The following is a 6,558-nucleotide window of genomic DNA, read 5'->3' as shown; positions in this document are numbered from 1 at the left end:
ATCTTGTGTATCAATCCTAAATACGCAATGACAAATAAATTCTTTTCTTGCACATTTCAATCGGAAGGAAATACTCACTATTTCTTACATTGTCTAATCATTAGCAAGGTTCTAGTATGTCTTAAAATGCGTAAAACATAACCTTACCAAACCGTAAGGTCCTTACTCAGCCAAAACTAAATCTTAAATAGCCTAGATGTATTATTGGTTGTTCATCAAGCTGTAATGAATAGGATTTATATAAATCTCTATCAATGGATGCAATAAATGTAGAACGTAGAAAAGGGGCTCTTTTGAAATTAATACGTAGAAAGGAGTTTAGAGTAAAGTGATGTATAAAGACATAAATATTAAACAAAATCATTATCACATTATCATCAATGGGCGTTTGGTCTAGTGGTATGATTCTTGCTTTGGGTGCGAGAGGCCGCGAGTTTGATTCTCACAACGCCCCAGTTTGGCCAATTTTGTGGAGGTTTATACACCTCATTATGCTTGAAGGTTTTTTTAATACTATCAACAACGGTAGGTCCTTCGTTGCTTTTAAATTTCACAAAGGCAAAAACCTTTAATATTTCATGTTCCTATACTAAAGTCAACCACCATTGTGTTGGCATCATTATCCATAACCACCAAATTTATTCATCACAGCATTCATGCCTTGTCGCTAATGTGACCATTATATGATAGAATCTCATGTCCATGAGTATTGGATATCCAACAAGATTTAGGTGAAAGAGTCACATTAGTTTTAAATGTCCATCCGTGTATATTCAGTGTGTGATGGAAGCCATATCCTTTGTTGATAAGCCATCGATCGTTCCACATAATGAGATCCTCTTCACAAAGCTATCATTTTTGTAGGGAATGTGACCAAGCATCAATGAGTGTATTGTGTGGTCTGTTTTTCTTGATATGTTGGTCAAGGATTATATGGTGCAATAATAGACTTTTAAATGATAGGATAATAGCCCATTTGTATTTCTTCCATCTATATTTATATTGGCATATAGTTATGACTATATTTCCACACAAGGAAAGCTCAAATGCAAGTCTTATTTGTGGGCTTTTTCCAAGCATGAAATTAGCACCATGGGCCACGACACCTTGTTTGATAACACCCCATCCTCTTATCATTTTCCTCAATTTCATGTGCAAAGATTGAAATGGTAGAAAACACAAGTACAGAGACACAAGATTTAATGTGGAAAACCCGGAAAGGGAAAAACCACGGGAGTCCACAAACTCCTAACTTTATCACTATGGTAGGAGGAATATTGTTGATGGGTGGGGGGTGGAGCCAGAGACAAAATTTAACGTAGACAAACCTAAAAGGGAAAAACCACGGGAGTCCACAAACTCTGAACTTGATCACTATGGTAGGAGGAATAAATTGATGGGTGGGGGTGGAGCCAAGATTTAACGTGTAAAACACGGAAAGGGAAAAACCACGGGAGTCCTCAAACTTTGAACTTTATCGCTATGGTTGGAGGAATATTGTTGATGGGTTCGAATGTGAGAGGATAGAGAGAGAGAAAGAGATACACATAGAGAATGAGAGGCAAAATCGAGACAAGCACAAGTTCAGGGGTAACTTCACTATATTTTTCCTTTTCATGCCCCATGGGTGGGGGTTTATATATAGTACAAAAAGCCAAATGGGGGTAGTTACATCTACTTACCCTTGTCTCTCACATTTGTACACATGCACACAAATAGCCAAATGTGCATGTGTACACACTCTTCCTCACACTCAAACATTAACATTTCATGTTACACATTACACACATTACCCATTACACCGTAGCTTCTTGTTCCTTTCGTTCTTCTTCTTTCTCTCCTCTTTGTTTTCGTGGTTCTGCTTTGTTCTTCTTTCATTCTTTCGTTTGCTTCTTCTCTTCCAATATGCGCTCAGTCCATTATGGTGGTGGTGGTGACCATTGTCTTCTTCCTCCTCTTTCCATCTTTTATTCGAGCGACGTTCAGAACGTCAACTAATGTCACAACCAAGAACGGATCAAACATATGCTTCAGTAGTAGCCTTGACACCTACGAGCACTACCCAAACTTCACACATGATTCCATCAACTGGTCCAAGTCCAATGGAGATCATGAGCAAGAATGAACATTGGAGTAGACATTGAAGTTTCCCATACTAGGCCTATAAAAGGAAGGGCATCGACTCCTAGATGAGAGGAATTAGTTACAAACTGACAACATGTTGATGAGAGCATAATGGACTAAATTTGCCATCTATCATCGGGTTGTGTGATTCAATCCAAGGTGATCAAAGGATAATAAGATGGTGTAGAGAGAAAACTAATCACCAAGCAATCGAGGTTGATGGTTTATCAATTTGCGTTGTAGCAAGACATGTGTTTGCAATCAGAATTCTTGTGTATTCTTCTACAACATTTGATTGAGTATTATAATTAGGGGGTGGTGTAAAGGTCAATACTCAATAGAACTAATCCCCGTAAAGTTCCATGCTCTACATACCCTTAATCATTGATAAGGTATTGGCAAGAAGTCCTTTCTTGTAATCAAAACTCACCGTGGGTGGGGGAATATCCTATAGTGTAAGTTCTAGAATTTCAAGCAAATATCTTTATTTGGAGAGTAGTGATTGGGTTTATCTTGTGTATCAATCCTAAATACGCAATGACAAATAAATTCTTTTCTTGCACATTTCAATCGGAAGGAAATACTCACTATTTCTTACATTGTCTAATCATTAGCAAGGTTCTAGTATGTCTTAAAATGCGTAAAACATAACCTTACCAAACCGTAAGGTCCTTAGTCAGCCAAAACTAAATCTTACATAGCCTAGATGTATTATTGGTTGTTCATCAAGTTGTAATGAATAGGATTTATATAAATCTCTATCAATGTATGCAATAAATGTAGAACGTAGAAAAGGGGCTCTTTTGAAATTAATACGTAGAAAGGAGTTTAGAGTAAAGTGATGTATAAAGGCATAAATATTAAATAAAATCATTATCACATTATTATCAATGGGCGTTTGGTCTAGTGGTATGATTCTCGCTTTGGGTGCGAGAGGCCGCGAGTTCGATTCTCGCAACGCCCCAGTTTGGCCAATTTTGTGGAGGTTTATACACCTCATTATGCTTGAAGGTTTTTTTAATACTATCAACAACGGTAGGTCCTTCCTTGCTTTTAAATTTCACAAAGGCAAAAACCTTTAATATTTCATGTTCCTATACTAAAGTCAACCACCATTGTGTTGGCATCATTATCCATAACCACCAAATCTATTCATCACAGCATTCATGCCTTGTCGCTAATGTGACCATTATATGATAGAATCTCATGTCCATGAGTATTGGATATCCAACAAGATTTAGGTGAAAGAGTCACATTAGTTTTAAATGTCCATCCGTGTATATTCAGTGTGTGATGGAAGCCATATCCTTTGTTGATAAGCCATCGATCGTTCCGCATAATGAGATCCTCTTCACAAAGCTATCATTTTTGTAGGGAATGTGACCAAGCATCAATGAGTGTATTGTGTGGTTATGCTCAAGAATAGCATGAGGAGTTGCGACAATCAACCATGGCTATGCAAAGAGTGAACGAAGACTATGGTGGATCGGATGGTGAAAATGAGTTGGGTGGAAAGAATGGTTGTGCTCGAAATGGAGAGACAAAGTGGGCATAGCAAGAGAAACGGAGGGTACTACAAGTAAAGAAGACTTACGAGGGCCAGTAACCGGAAACCGGGTAGAGCAGGTAACTGAAAATCGGCGAACAGATGGAGCCGTCAACCGAAAACGACTAGTGACGAAACCAACCAGGCGGAGACCGGACGGAGAAGGCTAACAATCACCGACAACTTCTGCACATGCCGGAGGATTTGTGGTTTCGGAGGGGGCGAGTGTCGTAGTGTATTTAGTACACTACATGAAAATAATATAAAATAACCGATTGAATAAATATGAAGAAAAAAGAAGAAAATATCAAACTAAGCATTACATACACAGGGCAAGATTCGAACATTGCACCTTCATGTTAATAACGTAATGTCTTACCATTTCGCTAGCTTTTCATTAGTGTTAAATAGGAGATGTCCCACATAAAAATGCAAGTTCACGCTAGGATAAACTTTACAAAAACACATGATAAAACAAAAAGCTACACATGCACCTGTAGCGTGCATGAACACTATAGTCAATAAAAAACGCAGAAATTAGAAAAAGCATGATCACTTTAGAAAAAGGATGTTAAATAAAGCATATAGTCTATTGATAGGAAAAGCATAAAGTTTAAGCATGGATTGTGAAGACTCTCTCATCACCATATAAGGATGGGGAGCACAATGTAATAAGTGTGTGGATTATTTGGAAATTGGATATATTTCCTAAAACACCAATTAACAAACTATATTTGTGGGATTCACGACATAATCTATACTTGTGGGATTCACAAGTTCTTTTTAATCTCTTTCAATCTTCTACATATTCTTCTTGGGTCTTTGAATAAACCAGTAGATCATTCAAATAGATGATCAAACAATCATCCAAAAGATCTCGGAATATATCATTAGCCATGTGCTGGAAGACTGTCGGTGCATTAGTGAGGCCGAACGGCATGACCGTATACTCGAAATCCCCATATTTGGTGCGAAACGCGGTCTTCCATTCGTCTCCTGGTCGGATCCGTACGAGGTTATATGATCCCCGTACGGGAATGGAACCACTAATGGGCTGCACAGATCTAGGGCTGTCCAACCAAACGGCTCCTATTTTGGCTGGACTTAGTCTTTTTACTCTTCTTCTAACTGACTAAGGACATCAAATCTGTTCGCTAGATCTGGGCTATTAGTACTATTAGGACTATCTGATATCCCTACTGAAATAGGCTCGGGTTTAGTACAATTAGAACTAACGACTATTTGGTTTACCTGTCTTCTTGGCCTATGGGGGCAATTTATTGCAATATGTCCTGGTCCACCGCAGTAAAGACATAGTCGATTTGTATGGCGTCGCTGCTTTTCTTCATCGGATAATGGCCCTCGACGACGTGTAGTGTCAATCTCCATCGGAGTCGGAGTATTCGCTGGAGGCGCATTATATGACTCCCTTGGAAAAGGTCTTGCTACCACTGATGCGTAGGTGGGCTCTGATCTTGCCCTCGGCATCTGTAGGTGTCGTTCCAAACGTCGCTCAAAGAGGCAGTTGTCACATCTCACCGCTGTCGTGACGATTTTTGGCTACGGTGTGAAACCGAGTGAGACGAATAAACCAATGATGTGCAACATTGCACATACACTTAGCAAATAAGCCTCCTAAGGCCTAGTGGCACTTGAGTTCATACAGAGGGGTGCAAGCAAGGTTTGAACCTTGCACCTCTAAGATACAAGATAATTGCCTTACCACTAGGACAACTATCATATAGTGTAGATTTTATGTATTTCCTTTTCATATACAAATTATAGACGAAACAACCATAGAAAACCATGTGCACAAAACCATGGTTTTAAACCCATGGTTTGTGCATGACATAAGCAAAACCGTGTGCACAAAACCATGGTTTTGTGCATGTCACGAGCATGGAAAGACCTATAAAAGCCTCTAGTTGGGCTTGTGTAAGGGGGGCTCAATATGTGATATCACCAACACCATTATCATCAATATAAATTATATTTGTCTTTATCTTCTTCATTATTTTCTACTTCTCAAGTGTACAAGCTTTCTTCTTCTCAAGTAAACCATTTTCATTTAATCTTACATTGATCGTCATCTAGCGTCGATAATTCCGCGATCATCCTCCCCAGTCCAAGACCCCGGTGGTCGCTCGAGTAGCACACGCACGCGCGAATCTTCGCGACATCATTTGGTGAACCCGACGTGAAGAGCGGTAGGGGAGAACGAAGATGGATGGCGAATATCTCATGGAGGCAATGTCAAGAAGGATGATGGAGTTTCTGAGAGAAGAGAAAAGAAGAAATGAAGCCCAACAAGCCGTCGACAAAGTAGTCGAACGAATGAGCTATTTCAACGGTGCCGAAGTCAAAAGTTTCCTAAAAGTCTACAATGCGGAGATGGATTCAAGAGGTGTGGATAAAGCTATGAGGCTAGAGTACTTTTGTCGGGTGGTGTCTCAACCGATCTTCAAAGATGTAACAGAGCTTCTAGAAGCTCATGATTCGTGGGCGACTTTCGAGAAGGCTCTATTGGAGGAATATGACTATGAGAGACTAAAGGGACAAGATCGACGCAACTTCGACCAATGGGTGACATCAGCGAAGACCCACCAAGGCGCGACACAAGCATTCGTAGACTTCGAGCATCATTTTTCTCAATTGTCGGAGCGGGAACAAAGATTGGTGGGGGTCGATAAGGTCCTTATGTTCGTGAAGTCAATCGATCAAATGGAAAGGATGGCGATCGGCCTCAAACTCGAAGAAGATGATGGTGCAAATGGCCTCGTCGAGGATTGGAGCAAAGTGGAAAGTGTATGCCGACTACACGATAAGGGGCAAGCGAGAATATCGACGACAACAAGACGGCCCATGAGGGATGATCGAAGAGGGACGAG

The 6,558-nt window shown here is 40.0% G+C and overlaps 1 non-coding gene across 1 annotated transcript; it reads left to right on the top strand.

The window, feature by feature from the left end:
• The first annotated feature begins 3,016 nt into the window (after positions 1-3,016).
• TRNAP-UGG (transfer RNA proline (anticodon UGG)) lies at positions 3,017-3,088 on the top strand. The gene has a single exon. It is a non-coding gene; the product is annotated as a tRNA-Pro (tRNA).
• The last annotated feature ends 3,470 nt before the right edge of the window (positions 3,089-6,558 follow it).

This window comes from Azolla caroliniana, unplaced genomic scaffold (assembly GCF_043228905.1).
Source record: "Azolla caroliniana isolate FFs.n. ecotype wild unplaced genomic scaffold, voAzoCaro1.0.p SCAF_13, whole genome shotgun sequence".
Classification (NCBI taxonomy): Eukaryota; Viridiplantae; Streptophyta; class Polypodiopsida; order Salviniales; family Salviniaceae; genus Azolla; species Azolla caroliniana.
The sequence above is the reverse complement of the archived record's forward strand: the minus strand, read 5'-3'. Positions and strand labels throughout refer to the sequence as shown.